This window comes from Miniopterus natalensis, chromosome 8 (assembly GCF_054644295.1).
Source record: "Miniopterus natalensis isolate mMinNat1 chromosome 8, mMinNat1.hap1, whole genome shotgun sequence".
In the NCBI taxonomy this organism is placed as follows: Eukaryota; Metazoa; Chordata; class Mammalia; order Chiroptera; family Miniopteridae; genus Miniopterus; species Miniopterus natalensis.
In genome coordinates this window covers 47,618,287-47,635,178 of record NC_142088.1, presented here as the reverse complement: position 1 = coordinate 47,635,178, position 16,892 = coordinate 47,618,287, and positions in this window count along the sequence as shown.

Genomic DNA, 16,892 nt, shown 5'->3' with positions numbered 1-16,892 from the left:
AAGGCCGGATGTTCCTCACCCCTGTTGTCAGAGGATCCTGGGTATTATCTTAGCAACTGGATCACATTCAACCTAGTTGTAAGCTAGGCAAATTTTGGTTTATATTATCATATAATATGAAAAGAAGCAGAAATTTTGAAGTCATCCATTAAAACAATATTTCTGAGCAGGCAGGAAGAAATTGAGTTCTAACCTGAAATTGCCATTTATAGCAGAAACTAATGAAAATATTTAAGTTCTTTTGTGCAGAGCTTCCTTTCTAAAATCAATATAATCCCCAATTTTCAATTTTGTGTAAAGAATAACTAGGAAAATGGATATAAAGTACTTAGCACAAATTCTGGCAGGTTGTGAACCTTTAAATAACAGTTGTCCCGCAATCTAAGCACTTTATATTTTGAAAGTTAGTAAGTTAATAACATCAATATATAGGATTTAACTACTTTAGATTAAGGTTGTGCTGGTGGTGGGTGTGTTTGGGTCATAAGAAGTAAAGAATACTCCTGTCCACCAGCCCCACCTCCATCCCATCACTCACCTCCCAAAGCACAGCTGCTATTGCATGACAACCCCCAATATGTTCTGCCAACATTAACCTGCCTTAGATGTATAAATAGGGCATTACAGAATGGTACACATTGTCTGTACCTGTTCCATATTACTTGCTGGTTATTTCCATTTCTAAATATCCTCCCCCACCCCATCCTTGCTCCCGTTCTGCTGCTGAATGTCACATGTACATCTCACCTGAGAAAATGACAGAGGGAATCATGTCAAGAACCAGCCAGCATAGCTTTCATTGGATGTAGATTATAACCATGCTGCTTTCCCTCCAAGGGGGCTTTGGCATGTTCCTCCATTCTTTTTTATAGGCATTTGCTTTCTTTTTTCTTTTTTTTAATCTTCACCTAGGATATTTTTCCATTGCTTTTCAGAGAGAGTTGAAGGGGGAGAGAGAGAGAAACATCGATGCGAGAGAGACACATAGATTGTTTGCCTCCTGCATGCACCCCCAACAGTGGTCAGGGTTTGAGCCTGCAACCGAGGTACATGCCCTTGGCAAGAATCAAACCCAGCACCCTTCTGTCTGCAGGCTGATGCTCTAACCACTGAGCAAAACAAGCTAGGGTTCTACTTTTATTTTTTGCCCAACATAAAATTCACTTAGACTTTAAGTCTCCTTGTTTTTCTCTCTCCCTTCCTTCCTTCCTCCCTTCCTTCCTCCCTCCCTCCCTCCCTCCCTCCCTCCCTCCCTCCCTCTTTCTTTCTTTCTTTCTTTCTTTCTTTCTTTCTTTCTTTCTTTCTTTCTTTCTTTCTTTCTTTCTTTCTTTTCTTTCTTTTTTAATGTTTTTACAAATTTTAGAGAGAGAGGAAGGGAGAGGGAGAGGGAAAGATGAGAGAAACATCAACTGGTTGCTTCCCGTAAGTGCTCAACCAGGGACTGAAACCACAACCTGGGTATGTGCCTTGACCCAGACTCAAATGGGTGACCAATTGAGCCACACCAGCCTGGGCAGTCTCCTCACTTTTTGCTAAGCTTCAAACCCCTCTGTACTACCCCAAGCTATGCTTACTGAAAGTATTTCTGACATGGCAGGATGTTCAGTGGTTAGGCAATTTTGAGCTATGTTTACTCTTAATTAAGTCTCTGGGGTGTTGCCTCTCCAGGAGCTTTGAAATAACCAAGAGTTGTCTCAGAAGAATGTGATTGTGTCTTGATCCCTTGTACTCTGCTTTGTGTCATCACAAGGCCATGGGTTGGAGATGCTCTTCTTGAAAGGTGGTGGCCTTGGTGAGACTTGTAGAACAAAGTCTTTCCAGTGACTTGCCCAGGTTGCTTTACCTTTGGCCTCTGATTCTCAATATGCATATCTACATGGCTACTCTTGTTAGTACAGTGTTGACTTTTCAGAAAATGGCCATATGCCTGCAGGTTTGCTTCGTTTTGGGACTCTGTCACCACCTGAATGGCTGCTATGACAATATGCTTGGGGACTTACTAATGGCTTTTTGAACAAGGAAGCTGGCACCCTACAGCCCCATGTATTCCCACTTCTGCAGCATGGTTTATGCCTCAGTGTTATGTGCCCTGGAATGTTTTTCACTTGACATTTCCAAATGGAAAGATTAGTGCTACAGATGGACCTACTTATCCCAGCCCAAGAGACTGAAAGATTGTCCTCAGTGTCTTGAAGTTTTTCACAAAATTTTCTATGAATTTTATACTTGGCAAATGTTAATGCTGGAAGTCATAATCAGCTCATAATACAGGTCCAAAGCTTTGAATGTATTGTATCATTAGCAGCCTGGTTACACTGGTTTCCTAGCTCCTCTTTTAGGCCACTGTTAATCCCTTAGAAACAAGGAGTTTGGCACAAGTACACAACCTGAAGTGGCATTACAGGCCTTTGCACGATCCAGAGCAACTTTTCTGTCCAAGTCACCTTAGTATAGACCTCATTGAATCAGGCTGTTGTCATCCTAACATCTGTCTTTATGAGCCTGTTCATCCTTATAACTGCCCTTGGCCGATTTCATCTGACTCATTGCTTGCTTGCTTGTTTCCTTGCTTTGGAAAGCTACCCAAGATGTATACACAATACTTTAGGAAGGGAATTGTTAAAAAATTCCACTGCAAAGGGATTGGGAAGAGTGAGCAACAGAGGAGTGGCCAGGCTGGATGACTCAAGTGTAAATGAGAAATTCTTGGTGAAATATCAGTCCGACTTTGTGATCAAGTGATGTAGTATAAGAATCGTATGAAAGGGGAGAATTTCCTGATGCTGGTCTGTGAAAGAGGTACTTCAAAGGCCCCTTGACTTGAATATCTGAAGTTCCTAAGATTATGGCTTTTTTCTCCTTTTGGCTGTATAGCAAACTGTTTTGATCCATGGTTGTGCCTTATTGTTCCATTAAAATTGTATTCTCTGACCTATCAATAAATATTTGTAGTTAAAACAATACAAAAAGTGAGGTATAGAATGGAGTAGGAGAATCATACTTATACTCATGCCTCATTATTAAATTGAATATTCCTTCAGAAATTTTAGATGGTTTTTTGATAACCTAATTTATACGTTCATTTTAATCCAAATGACAATTATTCACTTCACTTGAGATACTTTTGTGATAACGTACTCCACATCATAGTTCTTATCCAAATGGTTAATATTTGGCTCATCTCATTGGTTGTATGTGAATCTTACTTTAAGAGCAGAGGCTTCTCTATGAAGAATAAGATGTTTGTGGATACTTTCTTATGATACATCACCTATTTCTGCAGAAAATAATCATTTATATCTGTATTGTTAATATATTCATCAATAACTGAAATGCAAAATAGCTAGTGACCTGATTTCTTATAATTTATAAAATCTACGTTTGTTATAATAAAAAAAATACATAGATATTCTAGGTGAAAATTTGATCTGGCATTTTAGAAGATGATTTCTTTACTCAATTTCTAAGTAATTTAGCACAGAGGTCAGGAAATGAGCCAGCTGTTACACATAGCTTTTTAGAAGACTGAGATAGTGTATGAATTTTATTTAGTAGACTTTAAAATTGTTTCTTAGTTGACAAATGCACTCTTATTATTAACTAGATAAATTATTTGTTGGAGTCATTAACTCTAACTTGACTGGTCTTTACAACATGGAAATATATATGTTTTTCCTAGATTTATACTATATTGCATTGTTTCTTTTCTGGAAGAAATTCACTCTAGTTATTTTAAAGAGTTTCTATATGCCTTTGGACAGATTTATTCTGTTATAGAAATTCTGTAATATTTAAGCAAACCTATGCACTAGGGACCAGATTTTTCCTAAACAAATAATTTGAAAGCTCTCCTTTGGGTTGCCTTCTTTGTTCATGATGGAATAATGGCATCAAGATTTAATGTTTCACTTTTAACAACTATAAAATTGGGGAAAATATTTAAAACAACAGCTTTCAGACATTGAACAAAAAAAAAAAAGTATAGAAGTCTGTTTCCAAAAGAGGAGCAAACCAAGGTGACCTCTGTGATTGCCCCAGATGCCAGCTAAACAGGATTTTCAGACCAAGGTGCACGGAGTGGGAAACCAAACAGAGCTCAATAGACTGAACTGAGGAGCTAAAGCCTGGAGTTTAGGGAAATTAAGTCGGCTTGAATTTGTGGAGCAGAATCATGGAGAGGAGGGAGTTGCACTACAGAGAGGTTCAGCCAACTTCCTAAGGGTCAATTCAAGTCTTTGTCTGAGTACTGTTTTACACAGTGTGTGGGGTAACTACCAAGAACAGAAGGAAAAACGAAGGAAAGAATTTGGCAGAACAATTACCAAATCTTACACAGGACTGGGAATAGTTACTATGCCACCATCTCAGGTGAAAAATCTTCTAGTGCATGGAACACTGTTTAGATTCATCAGAAAGTTATTGCATTAATAGAGGGATAACATTAGACCTTAAGCAGAGGGTGATCTACAAAGCTCAGAAGCAAGTCTCAAGTGGATTATACTGATGTGATAATTATTTCCCAGAACAAAACCATCTGTATGTAAAGGAATACAACAAAATCCAGCACATAAGACACAAAATTAATGTCCAGAAGCCAACTAAACATTACAGGCAAAAAAGTAGGAAAAAAATCAATCAAGAAAAAAAATAGGAAGGATACAGATAACTGAATTAGCCAACAAGGACATTGCACAGTTTTCAAAAATGTATTACCTATGTCCAAAACAGTAAAGGAAAACATGAACCCAATGAAGAAAGAAATGAAAGATATAACACATAAAACTGCAGATACGTAAATATAATATTAAAAATGAAAATACATTGTATGAGATTAAAAACAATTCAACAATACAAAAAAACAACAACCCACAAAACAGTGAAATTGAAGACAGTAATAGAAACTCTCCAAATGAAACACACAGAGAAAAAAAATGGTTAAAAAAAATAACAGCATTTGTTAACTGTAGAAAATGTCAAGGAAAGGAAACACCAACTACCAATATCTGAAATAAAAGAGCAATAAATGCTTCAGATCCTATAGACAATTAAAAAATAATTTTTAAAATTATGAAAAACTTTATGCCTACAAATTTATCAAATTAGATGAAATACATCCTTGAATGATATAAGTTAAGAAAAAACACTCAAAAAATAGATAACCTGAATAGCTAGATAATTATTAAAGAAAAACTTAATTGGTAGTTTAAATTTTCCTAAAAAGAAAATTGCAATTTTAGATGGCTTCATTGGTGAATTCTACCATACACTTATGGGAATAATACCAATTCTAAAAAAAAGAATTATACAGAAAGGAAAGGAGAGCAATTTCCCACATCATGAGAACAATCAGATACTGTGACCAGATAAAGAAATTATATGAAATCTCAGAGCACTGTCCTTAATGAACATAAATCTAAACCTCCTCCAACCCAAATTTTAGAAAACTGAGTGCAGTTTCTCTCAACTATTCGATACTTAAAAATCAATGTAATTCACCATAACAATATATAAAGAAAAAAGTGATTTTAATAGATGTAGGAAAATTAACAGTATCAAATATTAATTTAACATTTAAAATCGTTTTTAATTAAGTCAAGAATACCAGAAAATTTCCTCAACATGACAAAAGGCATTGATTTTTCAAAAGCCTCTCTCAAATATCATACTTAATGGTAATATGCTAAATTATTCTCCCCCTAAGATCAGGAACAAGGAAAGATGTTTGCTTACAGGTTTCATTTCAACATTTCAAAAGGTTGCGGCCACTGCAAAAAGGCAGGAAAAATAAATAAAAACCACACAACTGTAAAGTAAGAAGTAAAACTATCTTGACTCACGGACTATGATTGTTTCCTCAGGAAATCTTAAGTAATTCACAAATAAGCTTTAGAACTAATAATTGGGTTTAGAAAGCTTATAATATACAAACAGAATTTAAAAAATCAGTTGCATTTTAGATTTTAGCAATGAATATTTGGTAATGCTAATTAAAATAAAATATAATTTAAAATAGCTTAAATATTATGGAATACATATAAGTATGCAGTTAAAATCATGAATAAAACTTATACACCAAAAATTATTAACATTCCTGAAATAAATTAAAGAAGACAAATAAAAGGAAAGATATACAATGTTTACAGATAAAAATTAATATTGTTTAAATGCCAATTCTCCTTAAATTTATCTATAGATTGAATACAATCACAATAAAAATGCCAACAGGATTTTATATATATATTAACAAGCCAATTCTAAAATTCATATGAAACGCTTCTAAAAGTAAAGTAGTAAGTTGGAGGACTTACATTATTTGATTTTAATATTCAGTACAATGTCACATTAATGTAGGACAATTCTAAAAGTAAAGTAGTAAGTGGGAGGACTTACATTATCTGATTTTAATACTCAGCATAAAGCTGCATTAATATAAAATGACACTGTGTAAAAATAGGCACATAGATTAATGGAACTAAAGGGAGAGTTTAGAAATAGACCCAAACATATATGACTAATTGATTTTCAACAAATGGATCTAGACAATTCAATGGAGAAAGGATAATATTTTTAATAATTGGTGCTAAAATAATTGGTATCTCGGTGGGAAAAAGTACATCAACCTTTATGTCACACATACATGAATTAACTCAAAGTAGTTCATAGACCTAAGCATAAAAACTGAACATACAGCCCAGCTGGGTGTGACTCAGTGGTTGAGCATCGACCTAGGATCCAGGAGATCAGGGTTCGATTCCCGGTCAGGGCACATGCCCGGGTTGCTGGCTCGATCAATGACTCTCTCATCATTGATGTTTCCCTCTCTCTCTCTCCCTCTCCTTTCCTCTCTCTGAAGTCAATAAAGATATATTTTTAAAAAAACAAACAAAAAAAACTGAACATACAATTTTTAGAAGAAAACATACTAAAAATCTTAATAATTTTGGCTTAGGCAAAAATTTCTTAAACAAGGCACAAAAAAGTCCACATTATTAAAAAGTAACAAACTGGAATTCAACAAAATTAAAAACAATAATAAGGGGCACCTGTAATACTGTTAACAATAAAAAATTTTTTTAAAGAAAATGCAAGCCAAACATTGGGGAAAACTGAAACAGCATATATTCAATAATGTATCTGTATCCACAATATATAAAGCCTTCTTAAACTTCAATAATAAAAGGACAGAATCAATAAAGATGGGAAATATATTTGAGTAAACACCATGCTAAAGGAGATGTAAAGATGTAAAGGCAATAACTACTTAAAAATATGGTCAACATTATTAATCATTAGCTAAATAAAGATCAAACCCCCAAAGCATTACTTCACCCCCAATTGAATGGCTATAATTTAAAAAGAAATGTACAATAATACCAAGTGTTGATGAGGATGGGGAACAGATGAAATTCTCATACATTGCTGATAGCAATAAAACATGGTACAGCCTCAACTGAAAAAAGTTTCTTACAAAAGTTAGTTTCTTACAAAGACTTTTGTACAAAATAAAGCATATATTTTATTATGTGACTCAATGTGAGTCTTAAGTCTTATATATAAATGTTCATAGCATCTTTATCCATAATATCCCCAAACATTCAACAACTAGTGAATGGAAAAAAGAATTGAGGTCTTTTTACACAAGTGAATACTACTTAGGAACAAATTGCAACAATTATACGCTCAACAATATGCATGAATCTCTAAAGAATTGTGTATGCTAAACAAAAGAACCCAGTCACAAAAAATACAAACTGTATGATTTCATTTAAATAAAATTTATTTTCAAAAGGCAAAACTATACTAATAAAAATAGATGAGTAATTGTCAAACCAAAGAGTAAAGAATAGGCTTGACAGTAGAGAGTGCACAGGGAAGGTTTTAGGGTGATTTATGTTAGAACTGTGGTGGCTATATCTATCCAGCTGTAGAAATGAAAATAGGAGATAGTCAAGCTTTACAATTCATAAAATATTATCTTATAAATAAAAATTATGTTTTCAATACTGAATACAGTATGTAGTATATAGATCCAATTATTGGTTGAATGAATGAGTAGTCTGAAGATCATTTTTTAACAAATTTAGTAAAAAGCTCAGTGTCTATTTGATATATTGTCACTAATATTGAGTATTCATCTCTTGAAAAGAAAACACTAAGTTCTCATTGAGAGAAAATAACAAAATGGAAAATAGTTATAGACTATTAATTACCCATTCAATCAACATATATTCTCTTTAATGAGAAAAAAGCACACAGATCTTCTTACCATCCAAAAATGCGTTAGGTTAAATTATTATAATAAATGGTATATTTATTTTAATTTCCTTTATTCTATTTTTTGGGTCCAAACTTTAAGATTTCAGACTTTTGTCACTTCATTTCTGAATCATCAACATAGTCTAAATTGTTTCTGTGTTTTCAATCTATTATAATCGTAAACCACCCTACTGATTAACGTAACATTTATATTCTTTGAAATATCAACTTTTATTGTGCCCATATACAAAATATTTAATATATTTTTATTACTCTTGGATAAACATCTAAATTCTATTTATTATGCAAAGCTCTCTATAATTGTACCTTTCATCTATCCTTTCTCACCTCCCACCATAATCCTGTAGATCTACTCTCAATTCTAGCTTTGTGCCAAACATCTTCCCTTGTTATTAGTGTTTTATATTTCCTCTACCTCCACTTAATTTCTCCACAGGTTACTCAAGTCCCACCAACTTTTTTTTTTTTTTTTTTTTTTAAATGCATCTTTATTGATTTCAGAGAGAGGAAGGAAGAGAGAGGGTGAGATAGAAACATTAATGATGAGAGTCGTCACTGATCGGCTGCCTCCTGCAGGACCCCCACTGGGGATGGAGCCCACAACCTGGGCATGTGCCCTGACCAGGAACTGAACCTTGATCTCCTGGGTCACAGGGCAACGCTCAACTGCTGAGCCACGCCACCTGGCCCCCCATCTTTATAATTAATTCCCTAACCACTGTAGTCATTGTTTTACTCTCCTCATCTGAGGCCCAAGACACCCATCAACACACTTCTTTTGCATTGTTATATATACTTTGAAACTCATCTAATTCTTATAACTTATGAGAGAAACACTGTTTTTTTTCACTATTTTACAGTTGAGAAAACTAAAGTTCAAATTTGTTAAGAAACTTAATGAAGATCACATAGCCAGCAAATAGCAGAGCCACTATAATGTCCATGAAGGTATGAATCTTGTTTTATGATAATGCAGTAACTTCTGCAGTTCCTGGTACAACATTAGCATTAAGTAAGCACTTGAATATATTTTGAATTGATTTAGTAGGGTTACTAAATTTGTCTTTATTTTAAAGGTGGGATTTTAGTTTGTGTCTAACTGGTTTTATAGCATATTTGGCTACTTCTGGCAAAATGATGGGGCTGCCCTACAAAAACCTGTTTGTGGGAGGGATTGAAGAGCCTCTTGGGAAAAGATTAATCCTAGTGGAAAGCATAAAAGTTGATTTAGTAATAAAACCCAAAGTCAAGGAAATGCATAAATGTTTCTGGCTACTATATAAAGGGCGAGGACCAGAATCTTGTAACAAAGCTATTTAAAACTCTTTTCAGCCTTAGGCTCTTACTGATGTTAGAGGCATGTTCTCTTAGTACTTAGAATATTTGTGTTGGAATACAGGAATTTTAAAATCAACCTTTTTGAAGGATAAGTGACATAAACTAAAAGGTACTCATGTTGTATAACTATAGGACAACATATGGTCTGTAGAGAGTACAGTAAAGGCAGCAAGTACCTCCTGGTGTGTTGAGGGTCCTTAAGGCTTCCCTTAGGCTCCATGATTCATTAGAAGGACTCACAGGAGTCAAAAAGTTTTTATACTCGTTATTGTAGTTTATTACAGTAAGAGGATACAAATTAAAATCAGCAAATAGAAGAGGTACATGGGTGAAGTCCAGATGAACCAAGTGAAAATTTCCAAATGTCCCCTCCCAGCACACATGGAGACAGGCTTAACTTTATCAGAAACAATATTCGACCACATATGAATTGTCAACAACCAGACAATTGGTATCCAAGATTTTCATTAAAGATCAGTCACATAGGCATGCAGTGCTATGTGACTGACCTCAGCTATTCAGCCCCAATCCCCCCTCCTCCCAAGATATGACACAGATACAGCAGAGTCCAAGGCCTGAGGCAAACAAAAGCTCTTGCATCAGGCAGATTTTTTAAGGAACTGAACTGAGGCCCAGTCATGAAGACAGGTTTCTTAGCAATGTGCAGGATTTGAGAATCCAGGTAGATGTTCTCTGGTGCTTGACTAATCTAAGATCTCTTCAGAATAAACTTTTTTATGACATTATGATGGCTATTCAAAGACAGAACAGATCTGCGGGAGAGAGGGAGGGAGGGAGAGAGGGAGGGAGGGAGGAAGGAAATCACCAGCTTACAATTCTTTTCTGAAAGATGGCCATTTCTACTAATAAAATTCAGTAACTCTTTAAAACAGCATCACCAAAAATTCACATCCACAGTCCCAACCCCAGGACATGCAAGACTTATATTATTTTTAAGTATCAATAAGATTCTATTTCTAAATAAACAGACACGTTCCACTCAGGTTGATATACAATTACATCATATGCTTGGTACTATAAAGGTATCTGGAAATAACTTGCTACAATCTGGCATCCACTTTAATGACACTATAAAGAAGAATAAATACGTGCATACATAAAGCAAAATACTTTTTGGTAATGTAAAATCAATTCCACCTTGAAAATGCTGAATAAAAATATACATTTGTAATTAAATAGCTGTGCTTGATTATAGCTCAATGATAATCATAGTTTCAAGTGGCTGTTAATATAACAGTAAGATAGAGGGCTTATACGTACAATTGCATGTTCGTTGATATTTGTTTTTAGTTCCCTCTTCTCTTCAGCCTTCTACGCACTGACTTCAAAGGGTACCTCTTGCCCACGGAATGAGGCAGGTAAGGAAACAAGGACCTGCTGCCGTCTTTCTCAGCTGCCTTACAGCTAAGGAAATCAAAATCAAGAGGTGATTTGCTTTAGGTCACAAAATGAGTTCAGCTCAGTTAATTTCCCTGCCTTGTAACTAATGCATGAATCTCATGCCCTTACTAACTGCTGAAACAGACTCCTTTCAAATCTGTTAAATTTCTAAGTTTGATAACTAATTTGAATGTTTCTTTCTAGCCAACACTACATGTCTCAGCCACATTGCGCATTCAAGCACATTTTATTCATGTTTTACAGCACTTTGGATCTTTAAATTCTTTGAGATGCTTTTACCCAATGTAGACATATTTAATCTCTTCAGATAAGTTTTCATTTCTCTTTCTCTAAGTTGTCCTAACTGAATATTCTGTCTCTTTTTGGACAAAATATAATTATAAAACTGTATCATACTAATATTTTACTTCGAGCCTTCTGCATTAAATTATTTTGCTTGCTAATGTATTTTATACAGGGAGCTAATCTAAATAACAAAACTCTGGTTCCATTGAATTAGTCATTAACATTGTTAGCCATCGGTGGAATTAAGCTTGGGAAATAATTCTCACCTACTACCTACATTCTTCCTACTGTATTTCTAAAAATTTAATTTCTTACCATTTTTTATCTGAATTATTATTTCATAGCATAATGTCATAGAGCAGCAAATAATAATGGATCATTTCCCTGGCAGGTTATTTTTCATTATGGTGTCAACCATAATCTGAAGAATCGATTCAGGTCAAGATCCCTCTCCCAATTCTTTTTACTTTTGTTTCATGATGTTTTGTCATGCACCATTATGCCAAAATAGGGTTTCTTCCACCTTATCTTGGAAGACACTCTATTATGAAACGTGCTAAAAATAAAACCAGGAGAAAAACTACTTTATGCAGGTGGGAATTCTTTGCTGTAAATGATTCTTTAAATAATACATGGGGGGGAAACCACCTAGGGCATTATTTTGTTCATGTGTGGCATTTTATATTTTGAATAAGTTTCCATAATAATCATTCAGGATAGTTCCGGAATCCTTCACCTTTACAAAGACTTTCCAGTTTGGGTGTCAGCATTAAGCAACGCAACATTGGCATCCCACTGAAGACGTCTGGGTTATCTCACTGGCTTTGGCATTGCAGCAAAATGAGTAAGTGACGGAGGAGGCAGCTTTCTGCATGGTGTGACTGAAAGTGTACTTCTTAGAGTTGCACTTGGCTGCAAACAACAGAAAACTCTGCACCAACGTGCTTGACTCAGAAGTCTAATTAGTCTTCTGCGATATAAAGTCCTTGATGGGAGTCCTGGGCAGAACAGCAAACATATGTTATTAGAAGCACAGAGTTATTTCATTTTATGCTTTAAAATTTTTCTCATGCTGGTTTCTTCATTGTTGCAAAATAGCCTCTAATCAGTATTCCAGGAAAAATGAGTTAAGGCAAGAAGAAGAAGAAGAAAAAAAGAGTACACCAGCTGAATCTGCCTTTCCCTTTTTTAATTAAGAAAAGTCATCACAGCCTCAGAAATCACACCTAGCAAACTATCCTCTGACTCCTTGATCAGAATTATGCATCGTGGCCAGCCTCAAATGTACTATGACTAGCAAGAGCCTTTAGTACATGGTGTTTGATATCTGAAATTTATTCCTTTCTGTCCAATGCAAAGGCCCAAGGAAATGTACACATGCTCAGGTTATACAACATCTTCATTCTATACTGTACCTTAAGTAATTTCCCAAAGAAACCATTTTGACAAACACATTTTTATAAGATGTTTTGTGACCCAATATATTTCAGAAACACTTAGATTTCCAATATTTAAATCAAAAGCATAATCGCTAAATGTAAAGTTTAAGGGATATAATAGGAAGTTATTTGAAAGAAATTCTGCCTTTTAAATGTCTCACAAAGCTTGTTATTTGAAGGCTCAAATCACATTAACAGACACCCAGGCACATACAAACTACTCTTACCTAGATTATGATTTCCAGACATTTTAATTTTTTTTCATTCTTTCTGTAATACAAGGGTAACACAATGATTTCCTACAGTTCTCACCAAAACTCAGTGTCAAGAGCTAATTGTCCAAGAGCCAGCCACAGGCTGACTGAGTTGGCATGACCAGCCCTTTTGCTGCTTCGTCAGTCATGCCACAGCTGAACGTAGTTTGTATATAGTCCGTGATTTGCTAATCAGAAAACATAACTGTAACTTGGGAAATAGAGAATATATCTGCTGATACAAATGGTTTAAATCTTTGTAATTTTACATAAACCTATGTGGTTGTTAACCTCTATGTGTTTAAAAACCATTACTTTAGCGGCGAATAAAAATTCAAGTTATAGCCCGGCTGGGCGTGGCTCAACGGTTGAGCGTCGAGCTAGGATCCAGGCGATTGGGGTTCGATTCCCGGTCAGGGCACATCCCCGGGTTGTGGGCTCGATCCCCAGTCGGGGGTGTGCAGGAGGCAGCCGATCAGTGACAATTCTCTCATCACTGATGTTTCTATCTCTCTCTCTCTCTCCCTCTCTTTTCCTCTCTCTGAAATCAATAAAGATATATTTTTAAAAAATTCAAGTTATAAAACATATTTTCAAATCCCTGCAGTGAGCTGTTGAAAGAGGACAGATGAGTTAAAGTATAGTTTTTACAAGACTAAGTGGTCTAACAAATAGTTTTTTCTGCTTCCGCCTCTTTGTTGCTATAATTTATTCAGTAGGGTCATAGCTCTCAACTACCTCGTAACTGCATTGCCTGAGAGAGCAGCTCCTAATGTGCAGAAGTCATACATGGGAGAGATTCTGGCACTCAGTACATTTGACATGCATCAGTATATTTCAAAATATATACAAAATTTAAAGTAATTTATTATTTATATTTTCTCAAGTGTTTGAGAAAGACATAAAAAAGTAATGATGTTAAAATATATGCTACATGTAAGTACATATCTTAACATTTTTACATTTTATAAATAAATATATATCAGAATGAAAGGAGAACCATACGCCAATTATTTATTTTTAGAAATTTATTTATTTTAAATTTCTTTTTAATTTTTATTGATCTTAGAGAAAGGAAGGGATGGAGAGAGAGAGAAAGAAACATCAATGTGTTGCCTCCCGCTTGGGCCCCGGGGAGGACTGACCCCGAAACCTGGGTATGTGCCCTGACCTGGGGTTGAACCTGCCATTCTTTGGTGCCCGGGATGATGCTCCCACCACCTGAGCCACACCAGCCAGGGCCACGCCAATTATTTAGCTTAATGTAGTTCCTATGATTGAGAATCAAAGTTAGCATTGTACTTTTGGATATTCATGGGGAAAAGGTAAGTGTGACCTGTTACGTAATTTTTATTGTTTTTTTGATGAGTAACATTTTAAGGCAAACCTGTATTAATTGGGTCTAAATTCTAAAATTAATCTATCATGTTGCTACTTGTCTCAGATACATATGCAAATGGCTATAAAAACACAAAATAAGGACAGGGACATTCTGTTTTTCGGATGGGGAATAAGTCCTTAAAGTATTAATAGAATTTTCGATGAATAGAGATGGGGAGGTTTTTATAACTGATTAAATTGCTAACGGTTCATATTTCATCAGATTATTTATCAATTTTATTAAATTGCTTCAAACCATTGATCTTGTAACCTATTATCTGCTTTTAACAAGAAGCAACCAAATGTAATTTTTCTGGCTGCAAGTAATATAAATACCTCCAGATGCAGTGGGAAGAAAGTGGTCTTGGAAACTATCCTCACAGTCTCTTCCTAATGGAAAAAATCATATTTATCTGTCCAAGCAAACGCCTTGGGTGACCAATGGCCTTCATATGCCTAAATATCTGCTTTTCTCTTCCGTCATTTTCTCTTCCTGAAATTTTATCTTCTCTCATGTTAGACAAACACAAACAAACAAACAAAACCTCATTCTGTGGGGATCAATTCAAATGTTTGCAGTTTCTTCTGAAGCATTTCTTGTTTATGCATCGTTGGCGTCTTCTTAAATTCCAATGTGTAGGGATGTCGGAAGTACATTTTGCCTTGAGTTAAACTTCTTTCCCCCAAATGTTTCCTTTAGAACTATGTTAGAAACTTCTTAAGGACATTTTCTGTTCTCAGTATATCTTTTTTCTCCCCCACAGTATCTAACATGGTGCTTTTTATGTAGTTGGTGTACAGTAATGATAATTAGACAGACTGTCTGAAAATAATTGATAATGAATGTCTGTGCCTAATATCCTGTCTGTGAAGATTCACTTTAAGTCCTTAAATGTCTGTTTGTTCTGAATGTTGGACATTTGGATCAATAAATATTTACTGTTCTTGAATATCTTGATAAAGAGGGTTTGGGGAAATTTACAGGGAAATGAAGAGTTAATCAGGCTTGATAAATGGAGCTAACAGATATTCACAAGAGCACCAAAAGTTAATACTTTGAAATGGTAACTGAATTAATGCAAGTTTGATAATAACATTTGAAAAACTTTACAACTCCTGTGGGAGCAATTGGCCTATCATAGAACAACCTAAAAAAACTATGTCGAACATGAAAATTGAAGGATTTAACACCTAATTTTTCCAGCAAAAAAAGATCTTCATCAGAGTGCTAATATTTGGGGCTAAAGAAAGCTGGAGGCTGGCTGGAGTTTAGCTGAAAGCTGGAGCACACTGCGTCTGTGGAATTTATTTGTATCAAACATATTCACATTCACTTGAGCTTTAGGGTCCAGGGCTCTAACTTACCCACCAAATCTGTTCATGTTCATCTAGTATTAAGCAAATACAATGAGGATTTATACTTTTAAAATTAATATACTATAAATTTTACCATTCAAAAATTTTAATTTCCACATAAAACTATTCTTTTGAAGAAATGTATCTACTATCTATTTTGTCTCACGAGTGGCCTTTTATATATCAATAAACTATTTACATGAAGGTTTTGGCTGTGAGATTTGAAATCTATTTGAGTGCATCTTTGGCATATAACAAAGTATTTTACAGCTCTGTCATATATACTTGGTATAAGACGTGAAATCTCTATGAAGTAGTTTTGTGTGAGTTTTTTCTTTTTGTTTAATTTACCACTATATCTTCAAGACTTGGAGAAAAGTGCCTATCACATGGTAAGTGTTTAATAAGTATTTATATAATTAAATAATATAATCACATAGCTTCTATTTGTATTAAGCTAAATACAATTAACAACTTCTTATAACGTGTATATTTATTCCTGCCAGGACCTATGAATGCTTTGAAAGATGCTAAAGCCCTTATTCTGCTTGCCATTCATTCTCTAATATTTTCCACCCTGTTCTTTGTCCTGGGAGTCTGAACTGCATGGACTACATTAAACAACTCCCTTGCCTTATGATTCTGATCGAGTTCTTCAATGAGAGCACCAACCAGAGTGAGACCAACATATTTATTTCCTTGCAAGGTTCCTGGCAAGTTTGACTGGCTCTCTCAACCAATGGTCACCGCTTTTTTCAAGGCAGCTGACTGTAAGTTTCTGTCTCTTCTTCTGGATTCCGGTGTCTACTCCAGAAAGCAGGCTGTTCCCACCTATGCCTTCTTGCCTCAGGATGGTATTAACTTACTGATATATCTCCAGGTTGTTCCCCAATTCCTTATGCCTTGCCTACACGCATATGTTTGTAAATAATACCTAAATAAATAAACTCTACTTGAATTATCTTACCTCTTGTGTGTCATCCGATTTTGGTTGGGACTCTGAGTGATACATCTTGAAACCTGCTTGAGAAAACAATCTTACCATATATTAATCACAGTACATAATAGAAAAATATATTAATGCATTAGAGTATGTGATATGGACTATTAATATCACAGGAGATTTGAGAAGGGAAAATTT